This window comes from Balaenoptera borealis, assembly GCF_965194805.1.
Source record: "Balaenoptera borealis genome assembly, chromosome: 2".
Taxonomy (NCBI): Eukaryota; Metazoa; Chordata; class Mammalia; order Artiodactyla; family Balaenopteridae; genus Balaenoptera; species Balaenoptera borealis.
The window spans coordinates 55,171,636-55,191,327 of NC_138867.1; the positions used below are offsets into that span (position 1 = coordinate 55,171,636).

Consider the following 19,692-nt stretch of genomic DNA (forward strand, 5'->3'; position numbering starts at 1 on the left):
CAAATGCAGGAAATGAAGCAAGTTCCTTAATTGGTAAAAAAAAAAAAAAAAAAAAAAGCCTGCTTCCTTGTGGGATCAGTAATTTGGCTGGGGAATGGACACATTCTAGCATCCTTGAAATTGAAAGAAAAAAAAATACCTTGACTTAGTTCACATTTATTTCTTTTGCGCCATTATTTCAGTGGAATTCGGGAAATGTGGGTTTTAAGCTTATCGCTAGTCATTTCATTTGACAGTTTTGATTTTCAAAAGAGAAAGGCCAAATGCAAATTCTTCTCCCTCCTCTGGAGACCCAGGCAGACTTTTAACACAAGAGATGTAGATACCTCCTCTGCAACAAATTTCACATAACCAGTAGCAGTCTGCTTTGTCGGTTGTTCTATTTCATCCATCCTGCTCTTATTGTTGACATAAATGATGGATATTTATTTCTTCTGGTGATGTGAGGCCTTAACCATTTCTGTCATGAATATGTTCTATCTAACCTGCTCCTACTTACCATTTTGTTTCCTGAAATGCCAAGATAGAAGTTGGTATCTGAACTAGCAAGATAGAAGTTGCAAAACCTAATTTTAGTCACTGACATTAACATACCTCAGAGTGAATGGTTAACTTACGGGTCAACCCTTGAGTGTTTGGTAGTTAATCATGCTTTTCATTGAAATATTTGTAATATCCCACCATCCCCAATTTGTAAAACTGCAGTAATACTGGAGATTAAGAGTACACCAATGATTGGTTACGTCTTTAGGAAGAACTACCCCTGTGTACAACACTAAATCTCATGATTCAAAAACAGTCAACTCATGGCTAGATCTCAGAAACAGTATGACAACTCAATAGGCAGAAGACAAAGGTGGATTTCACCCTCCTACACTACTTACCCCAACAGAGGGGACTTAGTTCCTACACCAAAATATCTGGCAGTCACTTCCGGAAACAGGAAAGCTGCTTTTTGAGCTGACCAGAGACATCAGCTGCCCACCTCCCCGCAACAGCCTCAAATTTCTGTGTTAGATTTAAGAAACTATACTTTCTGGTATTAAACATCCATACCAGATAAATTGGGAATTCATTAATTAATTTATAGCAATATATCCTTTTGGTGCGGGACCAGATAAATGGAACAAAAACAATAATGAAAGATACTATTAATGAAGACTTTCCCAAGTTGGAAGAAAAATTGAGTAACAAAAAAGAAAGAAAGAAAGGAAAGAAGGAAGGAAGAAGAAAGAAAGAAAGAAAGAAAGAAAGAAAAGAAAAGAAAAGAAAAGAAAAGAAACAAATAAAACTCTGCCCTGAATGTAGTCCCATGACTTTTAAATTTTTGAGTAATGAAGGAAAAATATCTGAACAGGAAAAAAAACCCCAAAAAACTAACTGCTTACAAAGGTATAAAATTCATACTGGCCTCAGACTTTCCTTCCACAAAGTGCTGTATAATGATGTTGTAGTCAAAGAGCTCTATTTGCTAAGATATTATACATATATATGTGTATGTTCATATGTTCGAGGTCACGTAAAATGTACTTTCCATATCTTTCCTGAGAAACTCACTTAAAGATAAATAGAAGATGACTGAGAGTTAAATTAAAATGAAGAATTAAAGAATTGGAAAAATGAAGTATAAAAGTACAGTGGTGAGCATTAATAGAAAAATGAAAGCTTGAAAAGGTTTTTTAAAAATGTAGTAGTATAAATAATGACTCACCATTAGCAATGTAGATCTGGAACTCATATCAACTAAGATGAGAGATGGAGATGTGGCAGAAGTACACATACACTAAGTTCCTTGACTGATTTTGGGGAGTGGGGCAGGAAACAAGAGTTATACTGCATTCCTTTTGAATTTATTAATTAGTAAAATATGCATTCAGGTGTGTGTTTTAAAGACTTAAAGGTAATAACATACTAGCATGAAAAACAGTGATTTGCTTGTACCTCACAGAAGAAAATAAAAAGAAAATGCTCATAAAGCACAAAATAAGAAAACCACCAACCCACTTCACCTTTTTTAAATTAATTAATTAATTAATTAATTAATTATGGCTGTGTTGGGTCTTCGTTTCTGTGCCAGGGCTTTCTCTAGTTGTGGCAAGTGGGGGCCACTCTTCATCGCGGTGCGCGGGCCTCTCATTATCGCGGCCTCTCTTGTTGCGGAGCACAGGCTCCAGACACACAGGCTCAGTAATTGTGGCTCACGGGCCTAGTTGCTCCACGGCATGTGGGATCTTCCCAGACCAGGGCTCGAACCCGTGTCCCCTGCATTGGCAGGCAGATTCTCAACCACTGCGCCACCAGGGAAGCCCCCCAACTTCGCTTTTGAAATATAAATGTTAAAATTTAATAGAATACTGTAAGAATTATTTACAATAAACTCCTGAGGTTTATCCCAAGAATGCTGATTGGTTTAATAGTATGAACACTACTAATACATCATAGCAATGGGTCAAATGTTCATCGGAACAGATGTTGAAAAAACACTATAAAATTAAACATCCATTTCTGCTAAAAACTCTTTAGAGACTGAGAATGAACAAAGAATTCCATAATGTAGTAAGAGACATATCTAGTTTAGACTAATGGTCAATATCTTACTTTACTAAAGTAAAATACTAGAGGAATTCTATGAAAATCTCTCCCCATTAATATTTAACTTTATTCTAGAGGTTCTTTGCAGTCAAGCAACACTTAAAACTGAAACAAAATCTGTAACTCAAAGGTGGTAAAAATTTTTTTAATTTAGATGATATAAATAACCTAGAATATCCAACAGAATAAGGTGTGCATTAAAATTAACAAAAGCATTCATCAAGTAGGTTGTATATAAGATGAATATATAGAAATTAATCTTACTGTATATTATCAATTTTAACCAGTTATAAACGATACTGAAAGAAAGGCATCAATTCATGATAGCATTCTACTTTCTTTTCCCACCCTCCCTTTCCCCTGCAAAAAAAGTCATAAAATATCATGCCTCTGAAGTAATTAGAAAGAGACTTGAAAGAGATTGCTATAAAGAAACAACAAAACTTTATTTGAAATCTAAAATGTTTTTGCATAATGAAAAGACACGCCATATTCGTTGGAGAAAAGGTTAAAAAAGCCTAAATATTATCATTTCCCCAAATTATATTACAGTACTTAGGTAGTTCCCATCAGAATCCTTGCGTGTGTGTGTGTGTGTGTGTGTGTGTGTGTGTGTGTGTGTGTGTGGTGTGTAACTCCGTTTCCTTCATTACAAACACCACACTCACTCTATCTAGTTTAAGCAGAGGAATTTATTAAGGTGTATTACGTAGCTCACAGAACTGTCAGAAGGGCCAGAGAGTGAGCACTGAAGGCCACATAGCCTGCAGGCCACGGTGCCCAACCACAGTTTGGCATTGTGCCAGTGCAAGTCATGGCTACTGCTCCCCCTGATATCTGGATTCCAGAAACTCTGACACTGTTGCCACCCAAGAGGGATGCCTCCACCACCACCTTTGCCACCAAAATTGATTCCTCTGGCACCTCCTTCCTCATACTGCCTTCTTTCAAGCTAAAGTTGAGTTAGACTTAATTGGCAAAGCTTCACCTGTGCTCTAGATTAGCGGTCCCCAACCTTTGTGGCACCAGGGACCGGTTTTGTGGAAGACAGTTCTTCCACAGACCCAGGGCGGGGGCGGGGGCGGGGGCGTGTGTGGTTCAGGCAGTAATACGAGTGATGAGCGGAGAGCGGCAGATGAAGCTCACCTCCTGCTGTGCGACCTGATTCCTAACAGGCCGCAGACCGGGGGCTGGGGACCCCTGCTCTAGATACAAGGAAAGCTGGAAAAGTGGGTGGGAGTACCAAGCTTGGGGAGGCAGGTCTCATGATATGGGAAATTTCTCTCCTGTAGAGAGGCTGTTCAGAAGATACTGGGTGACCATAAAGATGACAAGTGCTCACTGTGGTAACATGGCATGATGACTCTAGAGCACATTTGGAAGACTGGGTCGATAGAGTTGGCCAAGTGAATTCAGTGAGTCAGACCTGACTACCTGAGATTAACACATATCATAAAATGATACAAATGCAAGCAGCCATTTACACATGAAATAAAAGTTGACAGAGTTTGAAGACGATATGATGAGGGAAACATCACACACCACTGAGAAAGAAAAAGTTTAATCAGCAAATGATATTGAAAAAATTGGCTCTCTGTATGAAAATATGTGAGGTGAGCTTTCTTCATACTATATACTAAAATGGTTTCTGTATGTATTTTAACTTACCTGCAAAAAAGTAAGCCCTAAAAAGTAAAATTAATATGCAGTTGAATATTTGTATGTTTAGGATGGGGAAATAATTTCTGAGCATAAAAAAGTGGAAGAAATTGCTAAGGAAAAGATTGATAATATGAGTATATTAAGAGTTTAAAATTCTGTAAGTTAAATATCATAAACAAAATGAAAACACTAACAAATAACCGAAAATATCTGCAACAAATATAATGGGCAGAAGTTTAGTATTATTAAGTCATAAAGAGCTCTTTTAAATAATGTAAGAAAAAATTCTAATATCCCACTAAATAAATAGGCAAAGTACATGAACAGACAGCTCACAAAGGAAGAAATGGAAATGACAAGTAAACAAATGAAAAGTTCAGTCTCTCACTAATCAAATAAATGCAAATCAAAATAATGAAATACCAGGTTTCACCTGATTTGCAAATATTAAAAGCATACATGGTAATAATCATTTTCTGGTAATGGTACAGTGAGATGGGTATTCTCAGTACATTGATGTAAATTTACAGTCTTTTTAGAAAGCAGAGTGATATTTTATGTCAAGAACCCTAAAAATAGTTCATATCCCTTGAACTATTATTTGCTCTTCATGAAATATAAGTTAAGGAAAAAATCAGAAAAGTATTCAGAAATACATATTTCAGGATGTTAATTGCAGCATTGTATAGCACAAAAATAGCAACAGCCTAAACATTGAATAGTAAGAAGAGTGATGCTTTAAATGATAGGCCACCTGTATAATAAATAATGTGTAGCCATTAAAAAATCATCACATTTTTAAAAATATTTAATGGATAGGGAAATTATAATCACAATTAATAATTATATTATTAATATAATATAATATATTAATATTAATATTATTATAATTATAATCTAATTATAAAGAGCAGGATACAAAAACAATATGGTGCATGATCCTATTTAAAAGTATGTTTGTGTATACGAGTACACACTATAAAAAACAGACCAAAGAAAAACCCCACATTACATTTGTAGAATTACCAATTTCATTTCTATAATTTTAGGTATTTTCAAGTCCTCAACCATGAGTGTGTGTTAGCTTTAGACTCAGGCTTTTTAAGGTTATTTTAAAAGTGAGCAGTTCCTTTTCTACGGATTTTAAACGTTTCACCAGCAAGATCCTATGTGCATATTGCTTCCACCCTCACCATCTGCCTCCAGTTTAAAGCAGTTAAACAGTTTTATGTTTAGCGTTTTCCAATATTAGTAGTACTACTAAAGTTATCCCCTCAGTCTAATTTATCCTTAGTCATCCCCATGGGGGTGATGGGCATATGCTACTATATTCTACCCTAACATCACTTAGAAAAGCATACGTCTGCTGAAGGGTAGTGTAGGATCTGGGTGAAGATTGTTTTTTTATGACATACATTGCTGAATAAAAATGTCTTTTTTCTTTCTTTCTTTCTTTTTTTATCTGAGTTAATTGCTGTTGGAAAACATTACAAAGCTATTTAGCAGAACTTTTTCCTATATTTTCTAGTAAAAGAGATGTTGTTAATTAAAAATATCCTGAGTAAAATTGTTCTGTACTAAGGTTCGACAATTAGATATTCTAGACTATAGAGGAAACATTTTGGTTTGCTGTAGCTTCCTGTCAGAAAATGTGAAAGCCAACCCCTCACTTAGGTATTACCTCCTTGATTTTCCACCTGATAGCACATTTTTAATGTTAGGTTTTAAATCATTCTATGAAATTATGAGCTATTATAACATTTGAAATGTCTTTTAAAAATTATAACTTGATTAAATTAATAACCAAGTGTAGATGTTGTTATCTTCATTTAATGTCTCAGTTAAACAAAGCCAAATATTCCTACTCTAGTTCCCTTGGGAAACTCGTTCAGGTCCAACATTGGCCAGGATTCACCGATGATGGACCCAGGCACAACACCACTCCTGTCCTACTGCTCTACGAAAACCATGGTCTTCCAGTGGTCGAATGCAATGACTTCTTTGTAAAATAATATTACTCAGTGTGAGTACCCTTGCAGGATTTGACGTCAGGAACAGTTTTCTACGTCTTGACTATCTCTTCCCTTGCTTCCTATGATTCCTTTTTGTTTTCTCATCCATTTTAACTCTTGGGATCCCTTGGGTTAAATCCTTTGTCACCCTTTTACTTGTGACAGTCACTTCTTGCCCAAGGTCCTCTGATTCATGCATGTGCTGATTTTTCCTGCAGTTTTATCTTGGGCCTTTCTCCTGAACGCAGATGCCTGTTTGTACTTACTGGCACTTTCTCCATCTGAATGTGTCCCACCAGCACCTTAAATCCAACTGTTATACAATACCAAGTATCTTGTCACCAATGCTGTTTATTCTCAGCTACTGGCAACATCATCCACATGGTCACCCAAGCTAGCAACTTCAGCATCATCTTTCGTTAAACCCTCCCTGCTAAGTCTCCCCTGAAATGTGCTTTACACCTGGCTCCTTTCCCCAGCCAGTTGCTCAGGGCTTTTGCAGTGGAATGAGAACCGGGTTCCATCTTCCTGCATACTCTCACTGCCTCTCAAATCTTTCTTCAACATTGAAGCTATTATTTTTTAAGACAGGAACTTAATTATGTCTTTTAACTAAAGAAAAACATCCCATGGTTTGTCATGACATGCATGAGTGTAGTGGTTCCCAAAGTGTGATCCATTGACGAGCAGCACCAGGAGACTAGTTAAAAATACAAACTATCGGGGCTTCCCTGGTGGCGCAGTGGTTGAGAATCTGCCTGCCGATGCAGGGGACACGGGTTCGAGCCCTGGTCTGGGAGGATCCCACGTGCCGCGGAGCAACTAGGCCCGTGAGCCACAACTACTGAGCCTGCGCGTCTGGAGCCTGTGCTCCGCAACGGGAGAGGCCGCGATAGTGAGAGGCCCGCGCACCGCGATGAAGAGTGGCCCCCGCTTGCCGCAACTAGAGGAAGCCCTCGCACAGAAACGAAGACCCAACACAGCCAAAAAAAAAAAAAAAAGTAGCGTTGTGGCTAAAAAAAAAAAAAAAAAATACAAACTATCAGGCTCCAACCCATACTCACTAATTAAGTAACTATGGGGGTGGTGCCCAGTAAATCCGCAAGGTGATTCTTTCTGATGCACTCTGCAGTTTGAGAATGATTGTACTATAGGTCCTAAAGCCTTGCTGCGCATTACAATCACCTGTGGAGCTTAAAAAAATACCCAGGTCCCAGACCAATTAAATCAGAAACTTCATCTGTCTGGCCTGGCATCAGTGTATATCTTTTTAAAAGCTCCCCAGGGGATTTTGATACATAGTTAGGTTAGAGAACAACTTAATCTATAAAATTCACTTTCTTTAGCAGAATCTAAAGCGGTGTTTCTCCAACTTGAGTGCACATTGGAATCACCTGGGAAGCTTTAAAAATGACTGATACTTCCCTCACCCCAATCCCCATTCTGATTTAATTGGACTGAAGTGTGACTTGGTCATTGGATTTTTTAAAGTTCCCTAGGCTGTTTGTATCTGAAACCAACGTTAAGAATGACTGTTCTAAAGCCATCCTGAAACTCTAGTGTGCCTAAGAATCACCTGGAATACTTGATACAAATAGGGATTCCACGGTCCCATCCAGGTCAAAAATCACCTGGAATACTGCCCTAAAGGATATTTCCAACTGGTCTTCAGATTTCTCTAGTTTGATTCTCATCCATTCTCTATGCTCCCCATCATTTACTGCTCTGTCCTAACTTCCTACAGCTCCCCCTCTATGGCATCATGTTACTTGGCATTCCTTAAATATGCCTTACTTAAATCATTGGGGAAAATGTAGATTATTAAAGCCAATAAATGGTCTTGAATCAGTTGATTAGCCATTTGGAAAAGAAGTAAACTGGACTGCTATATCTTACTCCTTAAATCATATAAATCCCATGTAGATACAGAAAAAAATTTTAATTAAAAAAAAACCCCATAAAACTACTAGAAGAAAATATGGTTGCATTTAGAAAATAATTTGGGAGTAGGGAAGGTCTTTCCAAACAAGGTACAAAACCTTGTAAGCCATAAAGGAAAATGGTTGATAAATTTGATTACATAAAATTTTCTCTGCAGATGAGTTACCATAAGCAACATTAAAAGATAAGCACAAATGGGAGAAACATCTTCAGTGTATTGACAGAATTGCCTCATTGTACAAAAAAACAAAAAACAAATTAATTTCAAAGAAAGACTAACATAACTCAGAGGAGTAAAGTATAAAGCAGGTGGTTAGTACAAAAAAGAACAAATGGTTAGTTAACATTTTAAAAGAGGCTCAGTTTCACTCATCCTAAAGAAACGCATATCAAAACGATACCACCAAAATATGAAAAAATTCTGTGTTGGCAAGACTGAGGGGAGATGGTGTTCCAGATGCCACTAGTGACAGTGTAAATTAGGGCAGTGTCTTTGGAGAGCAATTTAGTATACGCACCAAAGTGAAAAGTGAACGCCCTTTTTTTTTTTTAAACATCTTTATTGGAGTCTAATTGCTTTACAATGGTATGTTAGTTTCTGCTTTATAACAAAGTGAATCAGCTATACATATACATATATCCCCATATGTCCTCCCTCTTGCGTCTCCCTTCCACCCTCCCTATCCCACCCCTCTAGGTGGTCACAAAGCACCAAGCTGATCTCCCTGTGCTATGCGGCTGCTTCCTACTAGCTATCTATTTTACATTTGGTAGTGTATATTAGTCCATGCCACTCTCTCCCTTCGTCCCAGCTTACCCTTCCCTCTCCCCATGTCCTCAAGTCCATTCTCTACATCTGCATCTTTATTCCTGTCCTGCCCCTAGGTTCTTCATAACCATTTTTATTTATTTTTATTTATTTATTTATTTTTAGATTCCATATATATGTGTTAGCATATGGTATTTGTTTTTCTCTTTCTGACTTAACTTCACTCTGTATGACAGACTCTAGGTCCATCCACCTCACTACAAATAACTCAATTTCGTTTCTGTTTATGGCTGAGTAATATTCCATTGTGTGTATGTGCCACATCTTCTTTATCCATTCATCTGTCGATGGACACTTAGGTTGCTTCCATGTCCTGGCTATTGTAAATAGAGCTGCAATGAACATTGTGGTACATGACCCTTTTTGAATTATGGTTTTCTCAGGGTATATGCCCAGTAGTGGGATTGCTGGGTCATATGGTAGTTCTATTTTTAGTTTTGTAAGGAACCTCCATACTGTTCTCCATAGTGGCTGTATCAGTTTACATTCCCACCAACAGTGCAAGAGGATTCCCTTTTCTCCACACCCTCTCCAGCATTTATTGTTTGTAGATTTTTTGATGATGGCCATTCTGACTGGTGTGAGGTGATACCTCATTGTAGTTTTGATTTGTATTTCTCTAATGATTAGTGATGTTGAGCATTCTTTCATGTGTTTGTTGGCTATCTGTCTATCTTCTTTGGAGAAATGTCTATTTAGTTCTTCTGCCCATTTTGGATTGGGTTGTTTGTTTTTTTGATATTGAGCTGCATGAGCTGCTTGTAAATTTTGGAGATTAATCCTTTGTCAGTTGCTTCATTTGCAAATATTTTCTCCCATTCTGAGGGTTGTCTTTTCGTCTTGTTTATGGTTTCCTTTGCTGTGCAAAAGCTTTTAAGTTTCATTAGGTCCCATTTGTTTATTTTTGTTTTTATTTTCATTTCTGTAGGAGGTGGGTCAAAAAGGATCTTGCTGTGATGTATGTCATAGAGTGTTCTGCCTATATTTTCCTCTAAGAGTTTTATAGTGTCTGGCCTTACATTTAGATCTTTAATCCATTTTGAGTTTATTTTTGTGTATGGTGTTAGGGAGTGTTCTAATTTCATTCTTTTACATGTAGCTGTCCAGTTTTCCCAGCACCACTTATTGAAGAGGCTGTTTTTTCTCCATTGTATATTCTTGCCTCCTTTATCAAAAATAAGGTAACCATATTTGCGTGGGCTTATCTCTGGGCTTTCTCTCCTGTTCCATTGATCTATATTTCTGTTTTTGTGCCAGTACCGTACTGCCTTGATTACTGTAGCTTTGTAGTATAGTCTGAAGTCTGGGAGCCTGATTCCTCCAGCTCCGTTTTTCTTTCTCAAGATTGCTTTGGCTATTCGGGGTCTTTTGTGTTTCCATACAAATTGTGAAATTTTTTGTTCTAGTTCTGTGAAAATGCTGTTGGTAGTTTGATAGGGATTGCATTGAATCTGTAGACTGCTTTGGGTAGTATAGTCATTTTCACAGTGTTGATTCTTCCAATCCAAGAACTTGGTATATCTCTCCATCTGTTTGTATCATCTTCAATTTCCTTCCTTCATCAGTGTCTTATAGTTTTCTGCATACAGGTCTTTTGTCTCCTTAGGTAGGTTTATTCCTAGGTATTTTATTCTTTTTGTGGCAGTGGTAAATAGGAGTGTTTCCTTAATTTCTCTTTCAGATTTTTCATCATTAGTGTATAGGAATGCAAAAGATTTCTGAAATCACTTTTGGGGCCAGTAGTTCTGCTTCCAGGAATTTAGCTCTTGGATATAATCACTTAAATATTCAGAAGATATTCACTGGATAATCAAAGCACTGAAATCAGTCTAAATATCCATTAATAGAAGACTGAGTAAATTATGGTACAAGATATATTGGAATTTTATTTGATTCTAAAGATGACAGAGATTTATTTAGATGAACTGATATAGAAAGTTGTAGCTAGATTATTAACAAAAAACAGCAATTATAGAATATATATATAGTTGACAGGATATAAATAGTTGACAGGGGTTACAGGTACCCGCCCTCTGCGCAGTTGAAAATCTCAGTATAACTTAGAGTCGTCCCTCTGTACCTGAGGTTCCTCTGATTCACAATTCCTCTGCATTTGCAGTCCATATCCGCACATTCAGTCACCTGCTGAACACATGTGGTACTGTAGGATTTACTATTGAAAAAATCTGCATATATGTGGACCCGCACACTTCAAATCTGTGTTGTTCAAGGCTCAACTGTATATATAAGTGTGTGTATATGTATAAATATATATATATATGGCATGGTATTATTTGGGGAATTTTTAAATATACCTAATATATACTTATATATCTACATGTATTTCTAGATAAATCCATACATCTGAAGAGTAGAACTGGGGGTGAGGAGGCAGCATGTGGCCCATAGCTTGTTGCGGTGCCTGGCCCATAATGAGTTCATATTAAGTGTTTGAAAGAATCAGTGAATGAGAGTCAGAGGCTAGGCGAGATTTTCAGTCTTTATTTTATACCTCCTTGAAGTATTTGAATTTTTTTTTACAATGTATATAATTGCTTTTGTAATAAAATTAAGACATGTAAAAATGTGCTGTTCACTTTTGAGACTCTGTCCCTTTGTTTGTTCAGTTTCCTCTGCTTCAAAAGGCTCCTTTCCTTTCAGTTACCACTTTCCTTCCGGGTTCAGATGAAAGGTTGCCTCTCTGCAGCCATCCATTCTTCTGTCTTCTGAATTTGTGGCTTCCTCACTTTATGTATACATATCACCTTGAGTGCAGTATCCCATTATGTTCTGTTGGGTCTTTCTTTCCTGCCTGGTGGGTGAGAGCATTGTCAGAGATGGTGTGATTCGTCTAACTTCCTCCAAAGGCTACCAAGGGTCTACCACATGGTAGCCAAAAAGGAGGGAAATATGGCAGGGCTTTCCTGTCCAACTGCTAAGCAGTGGTCTGCGTTACATTCACACTGACCTGACACCCAAAGTGATTGTTTATTTTTGACCCTTTGAGTGTTCTCAGGATACAGAGCTCTAGCTTAAACAGTCTCCAGAATGACAGTATTCCATTTCATCCAGCATCACTGCCAACATCACTTGAAGAAAGCCCCCCCATATCAATTACCTTTGACTTAATAGGTCTAACAAGGTACCCAGCATATATCGACTCTCCCCCAAGCTTTACTGAGATATTGATGACATATAACATATGCAAGTTTAAGGCATATGACGTGTTGATTTGATACATGTATGTGTTATGAAATCATTACCACAATAAGGTTAGTTAACTTCTACATCCCCTCACATAATTACGATTTTTGTGTGTATGGTGTTAACGTTAAACATTGACTCTCTTAACAACTTTTAATATATAATACAATACTGTTAATTATAGTCCCCATGCTATACGTTAAATCCTCAGAACTTATTCATCTTATAACTAGAAATTTGTACCCTTTAACAATCTCCCCATTTCTCCCACCCCAAGTAACTGGCAACCAGATTTCTACTGTCTATTTCTGAGTTTGAGTTTTTTAGACTCCACATATAAGTGAGAACATACAATATTTGTCTTTCTCTGTCTTATTTCACTTAGCATAATGCCATTAAGGTCCATCCATGTTGTCACAATAGGCAAGATCTCCTTTTTTTAATGAACAAATAACATTCCACTGTGTGTGTGTGTGTGTGTGTGTGTGTGTGTATCCTTTCATCCGTCAAGGGACATTTAGGTGATTACCACGTCTTGGCTGTTGTAAATAATGCTGCAGTGAACGTGGGAGTACAGATGTCTTTTTGAGATAGTGATGCCATTTTCTTCAGATAAACGCGCAGAAGTGGAATTGCTGGACCATATGGTAGTTCCATTGTTAATTTTTTGAGGAGACTCTATAGTGTCTGCACCAGTTTACATTCCCAACAACAGTGAACCAGGGTTTTCTCTTTTCTCCATATCTTCACTGTTTGTTATCTCTTGTTTTTTTGATAATAGCCATTCTGACAGTTGTGACGTGAAATCTCATTGTGGTTTTGATTTGCATTTCCCTGATGCCTAGTCATGGTGAGCACCTTTTAATGTACCCGTTGGCCATTTGTATATCTTCTTTGAGAAAATGTCTATTCAAGTTATTTGCCCATTTTTAATCAGATTGTTTGGTTTTTTGCTATTGAATTGTATTATTTTTTTGGATATCAGTCCCTTGTCAGAGACATGGTTTGCATATATTTTCTCTCGTTCAGTAGGTTGCATTTTCATTTCACTGATTGTTTCTTTTTTTTTTTTTTAATTTGTTTGTTTTATTTATTTTTGGCTGCGTTGGGTCTTCGTTGCTGTGTGGGGACTTTCTCTAGTTGTGGCGAGCGGGGGCTACTCTTCTTTGCGGTGTGTGGGCTTCTCATTGCAGTGACTTCTCTTGTTGCAGAACACAGGCTCTAGGGGCACAGGCTTCAGTAGTTGCGGCACATGCGCTCAGTAGTTGTGGCTCACAGGCTCTAGAGCGCAGGCGAGTAGTTGTGGCGCACGGGCTTAGTTGCTCCACGACATGTGGGATCTTCCCGGACCAGGGATCGAACCCATGTCCCCTGCATTGGCAGGCTGATTCTTAACCACTGCACCACCAGGGAAACCCTGATTGTTTCTTTTGCTGCATAGAAGCTTTTTAGTTTGATGTAGTCCCATTTGTCTATTTTTGCTTTTGTTGTTTGCCCTTTTGCTGTCATATCCAAAAAATTGTTTCCAAAACCAATGTCAAGGAATTTTTTTTTAAGTTTTTTTTATATATAAATTTATTTTATTTATTTATTTATTTATTTATTTATTTTGAGATCGAGTAGTGTAATGTTAACATCCAAGAAAGTAAAACAAAGAATTACCTCTGCAGTAACTCATTAACAACGGGTAACACATGGAGGTCAATGCACCAGAGATTAAAAAAAAATAATCGATACAATCAGGGACCCCTCCACTACAGGATGGGGAGCTGTACCCATATTACCAACAACAGTCACCCCAAGCAAGGCAAGCAGCCACATCTGCCCTCCTTCAGGGGGCAGATCCACTATACTTGTCATGTAGATCAGCTACATTGTCACTGGAGACTCGGATCCAGCCATCCTCCCGGACATGGTAGAGGTTGACGGAACCTCCTGAGTAGGCATCTCTGTAGGTGGCTTGGTAGATGGCTCGACGGGCCAGATCATAGGCCTCTTCCACCTCCAGGTCATAGGAGTAACCCCTATCCATGACCCCATAAGCATACACAGAGCCAGAACCTACAGAGAAGGTGGCCCCCGAGATCCGGTTTCCTTCACTGTCCACGTAGTACAGGCCAGGGCCTCTCTTATCCCAGCCACAGATCATGGTGCCCATGGACAGCCCCATGCCTTTATACTGATACACCATGTTGGCAAGCAGCTTGGAGGCAGCTGCTACCGAGATGCGTTCCTTGTTTCGAAGCTCATAGATTCGACGCTGCCGAGCCAACAGCCGCTCCCAAAAGCTGCAATCCGCTGCACCCCCAGCCATAGTACCCAGCAGGTAGGGGTTGATCTCTATCACCTTCTTTACTGTCCGGGAGGCAATGTAGGCACCTGCTGTGGCCCGGGAGTCTGCTGCAACAATGACTCCATGGCGAAACTTGAAGGCCAGGGTGGTGGTTCCATGAAGTATTTCGATTCTCGGCTCCTCTGGGACACCCCAGCTGGGCGCGACCAGGCTCAGCCCATCGCTGGGACTCCCTGGACCCAGGTCCAGCAGATCCGCACGACCCCCGAGCCCGAAAAACCCGCGCTGGTTCACGGGTAACGGCCTCTCCAACACGCTAGCCAGCGCCATGTCTAGTAGTCTATTTATTTATTTTTGGCTGCATTGGGTCTTCATTGCTGAGCGCGGACTTTCTCTAGTTGCAGCAAGCGGAGGCTACTCTTCGTTGGGGTGTGTGAGCTTCTCTTCGTTGCGGTGCCTGGGCTTCTCATTGCAGTAGCTTCTCTTGTTACAGAGCACGGGCTCTAGGCACGCAGGCTACAGTAGTTGTGACGCATGAGCTTAGTTGCTCCGTGGCATGTGGGAAATTCCCCAACCAGGGCTTGAACGCATGTCCCCTGCATTGGCAGGTGGATTCTTAACCACTGCACCACCAGGGAAGTTTTTTTTCCGTTTCCTTCTAGTAGTTTTATAGTATCAGGTCTTATATTTAGTAAGATAAATAAGTATTTATTAAATGATTTAATATGCCAAATTATGTACCTGCTATGTACCTAATTTTTCATTCAGAGGACCTTGAGGGCCCTGTTGTGCTTTTTAAGAGAGTAATTACAACTTGTTTCCCTGCCTCAATACACCCCAACATACCTGAAGGGTTCAACACGTTATAATTAATATCTGTGGCTCCTTAGGGTAGTGATTCCCTGAAGGTTGATATTTGTGTATACAGAATCTCAGGGTTGCATGTGGTTTGAAACAAGCTCCCCTCACCCCACCCATCAGTTACTTAGGATTGTATGCTAAAAATATGGATACCTGTATAGACCATAAATAGAATAAGGCCCTGAATGGACACATCCCTATCATGGATAAGGGCAAATCATGCTTTCTGCAAGGAGGAATGATTAGGATAATTAGAATGATTTTAGTTTTGCTTCTGATAGTCACTGGTTGAATTGAGCCCCCCATGTCTTGATTTTAACGTTTCTAATAATTTTACATGTTCTGATATTACCTGGGCCAAATATTAGGCATTCTGCTTATTAAAAAGATGAAAGAATGAGATGTACAGTTTTAAGGCAAATATCTCGTTCGTATACTGTTAGATACTGATTATAACGATAGCTGGTGTTTCAGCTTTGAGCAATCAAATGATTAAAGTTGATAATAAAAGTATAAACAGGGTTATGGTTTATGAGTGTTTTCTTCCCTATGATTTCCTTATACAGAGACTTTTAATCTTAACCCAGGAACATAGGAATGATACACAGCTTAGCTTGGGGGATGTTCCTGTTTTAGAGGAAAGGAGAAATTGTGGAAATAATTGAGTTTAGAGGAGAATAGCAATAGAACTCGGGTAGAAGAAGTGTAATAACTTACTTGATTAACCTGAGAGGACACCTGCAGGCAGGTGGGATTTCTGGAGTGTTGACATGGTGGGATACTCTTTGTTTGGGCTGATAGAGAAGGAATTTCCAGTCTGAGTCCTGTTTTGAGACTACTTGGAGGTCAGAGTGAGGTAAATGTATAATAGGGACATTAAATTAGTATAGCTGAGACAAGAAGGCGGGGAAAGTTGAGTTATAGAAGGAAAGGGGGGGGAGTGTAAAAAAATCCAAGACTTCCTGGTTGAGAACTCTAAATGGCTAATGAAGTCTTGGGTATGATTTACGGAGTACAAGGAAATTCTAAGGCCGTAGTTCTCAGCCCTGGCAGCTGACTAGAGTCACTTCATTTAAAAGGGGTAGACTAGGGCCTGGGCATCAGCATTTTTAAAGCTTTCCAAGTAATCCACCTGTGCACCTCATATTGAGAACTGTTTATTTATCTAAAGGTATGGAAGAGGAGAGTGGGAGAAAAATATTGGAGGAGAGTCTTGGGGCCAGGGAATTTCTAAGATCTTGTATAGAATGGTTTATGGGAACTGAAAGTCAGCATTCAGATTTATTAGATACTTGGCACATTACATATTATTTTATTATGAAACAATAGAACTGAATGTCTTCAATTCTTTTAACTCTCAAGATATTTCTGGAGTTAGAAACCGAACATAATTAACTGTTAAAAAAATACGTAACACTTATTTTGCTTCTTTCAGATGGAATGAATGCCTTTGTATCAAAAGCCAAAGGAACATTTACCATTTTGTTAAGTAGGACCACCTTAAATTTAGTATTTATATTTTTAAGGGGAGCTGAAAGGAGGAGATTTATAATAGAGAATACATTCAGATTACTTTTAGCAAGTTATATGGCTGTGCAGCATTTCATTTAAATACTGCCTCTTTGACTAGAAATTACTCAGCAACTGAAGCAAACAGTCCGAGAGGAACCAATTTCCTGATATTGTCCATCCCTCTTCTAGGTAAAAATGGAAATTCTTTGTATCTAATTATGTTAAAGAATTGAAATCCCTTCATGTAAGATAGAAAAAAAAATATGCACACCTTAGATTACATTCTTTAACTCAGTCTTTTATCCACATTCAGAGACTAATTAATTATCTAAGATTAATAGAATGCATCACATTTCATAAAACTGCATGAAACTTAGGAATATCTGTTACAGTAGCTATGTTCTTACCTCCCCTACCTTGACCTTACAGACGCTTCTCAGTAAATTTAAACAAAGGCTACAAGTAATCTCTTCTCTATTGCTGGGAAGATGAGTTACTGTAGATGGGAGGAAAACATACAACTAAAAATCAACTTTCTTCATCACTCTTGACATTCACCAGTCTTTACTTGGGATCACCTTGAGATATGACATCAATTCAGAGTAATAAGGAGGGGTCAATGAAAAGCTAAAACATTCCCAAGAACTCATTATAACACATCTCCAAGAGATTCGTGTCAATGACACAGAATTTCAAATACACTACACAAATTTCAGAGGAATGGCTTCATGAAATGGAGGCAATAGGCATCTGTGAGAGTCTTATGACATAGAAATTGACCTGTTATTGGATATCTCTCTTACTCCCTACATGTTTTCCACCCTATAAGCTCATCAGTCATTCCTTAGAAAGCAGGGCGTGTCCATTTTTTAAGTGTCTGTGGTGACATAGTACATTCTGTGTGGTATCATCATTGAGAGTTTGTTTTTAGTGAATAATTTTGACATATTTAAGGGCTTTGCTCTAAGAAAATTTCTTTTTCACATGAATAAGAATCCAGAATTGGTTTCACAAGATGAGTCTAGAGTTGGTGATGTACAGATCTTCTGTCAGTAGATTTTTAGCTCTTTGGGTCTTGTTTACCTATTTAATCTATTCTAGCAGGTAACTCAAAGCTCTGTATATAAAAGAACTTAATACATAATTGATGAATTAGAAAAAAATACATTTCTAGTTTACTGTGTAACAGGGACTAGCTTAGGCACTGAGAATTCAAAATACGCTTTTTATGTGTCTACGTGTATAACCAAAATTTATCCCTCACCAGCATTTAGAATTATAAGTTAGTGAGAAGAAGAGAGAAATGAAATACAGTATACCTGTCATTACACTTCATTCCGTTTTACCTATGGTGACATGATACAGAATGATTGAAATTATCATTCCTCAAACTTCATTAGTTAGCCTATAGAATTTTCCTTCTCTGCAAACCTTTAACTAGCACTGTTTTCTAGTTTGGCTGTATCAAACAGATAGGGCTATTAAATCTGTTAGGTACTGAATAATGTGAGCTGGAAAAATGTTATTTGCTCTCAAGTACAATAAAAAACTATAATAGAACTTTTCAATGTTTAATTGAGTAATATAAATGCTACATCTAAGAAGTGTAACATTGTTACATGTGATTGCATATATATGGAACATAAGTACATTTTAATATATTTAAAATTATTTGAGGTGGTGCCTCTGTAAATAAAAGAGTGTAAATCTCACCCAGATTTTCAGGGGCTTTTCGCATTTTTTAAATTAAGTATAGTTGATTTACAAGATTGTGTTTCAGGCATATGGCATAGTGCTTTGGTTTTTTTGTTTGTTTGCTTGTTTGTTTTTACAGATTATATTACATTATAGGCTATTACAAGATACTGGGTATAATCCTCTGTGTTATACAGTAAATCCTTTGTTACTTATCTATTTTATATATAGTAGTTTGTTAATCTCATACACCAAATTTGTCCCTCCTCCCCTCCCTCTCCCCTTGGGTAACCATAAGTTTGTCTTGTATATCTGTGAGTCTGTTTCGTTTCGTATATAGATTCATTTGTATTACTTTTTAGAATCCACATATAAGTGGTATCATATAGTATTTGTCTGACTTACTTCACTCAGCATAATACCCTCCAGGTCCATCCATGTTGTTGCAAATGGCAATACTTTGTTCTTTCCCCCATACTTCCATTCAGTCCAGTTTTTCAGTAAATCCTGTTGGCTCTACAACCAGAACATACCTGAGATCTACTCCCATCCTGTCCAAACCACCATCATCTCTTACCTTGTCTATGCTGGTAGCCTCCTTACTGATCTCCCTGCTTCCATTTGTGCCTGCTTAGAGCCCGTTAGCCACAGAACAGCTAGAAGGCTCTTTCTAAAATGCAAATCAAATCACACCATTTATTTATTGATAAATATTTGTTGAATGAATTAATCAGATGACAGTGAATAGTGGTGCTGGGTAAGAAGGATCAATGTGGCAGGGATGGGAAAACCAAAAGAGGTTCAGAGAGGCCAGATTTTAAGAAAGGCTTGATTTATTGTGCATAATTCTCTCTTTACTTGAAAACCCAGGCATAAAAGTCTATTTATTGGCCTGCTGTGAACACTTCACAGCTTACCCTGAGAGAATGCCACCGAAGGCCAATCAAGGTTTCTCTCCGTCCACTTAGAGTCTAAACAGCTGCCCAGGTTTAATTAATATTCTGCAGTTATATCTGGAGAGGAGCCAGTTTCTGAGACAGCTAAGTGAAAGGAGGATTTCTAACTCTCCTCTGGCGTCCGCTGGATCTGGT

The 19,692-nt window shown here is 38.2% G+C and overlaps 1 protein-coding gene and 1 pseudogene across 18 annotated transcripts in view; one reads left to right on the forward strand and one right to left on the reverse strand.

Annotated features, from left to right (window-relative positions):
- Positions 1–19,692, forward strand: part of MAST4 (microtubule associated serine/threonine kinase family member 4) — a 569,187-nt gene that overhangs the window by 470,659 nt on the left and 78,836 nt on the right. The window lies entirely within an intron of this gene.
- LOC309619224 (proteasome subunit beta type-5 pseudogene) lies at positions 13,856–14,865 on the reverse strand (annotated as a pseudogene). Its single transcript has one exon. The product of its transcript is annotated as a proteasome subunit beta type-5 pseudogene (transcript).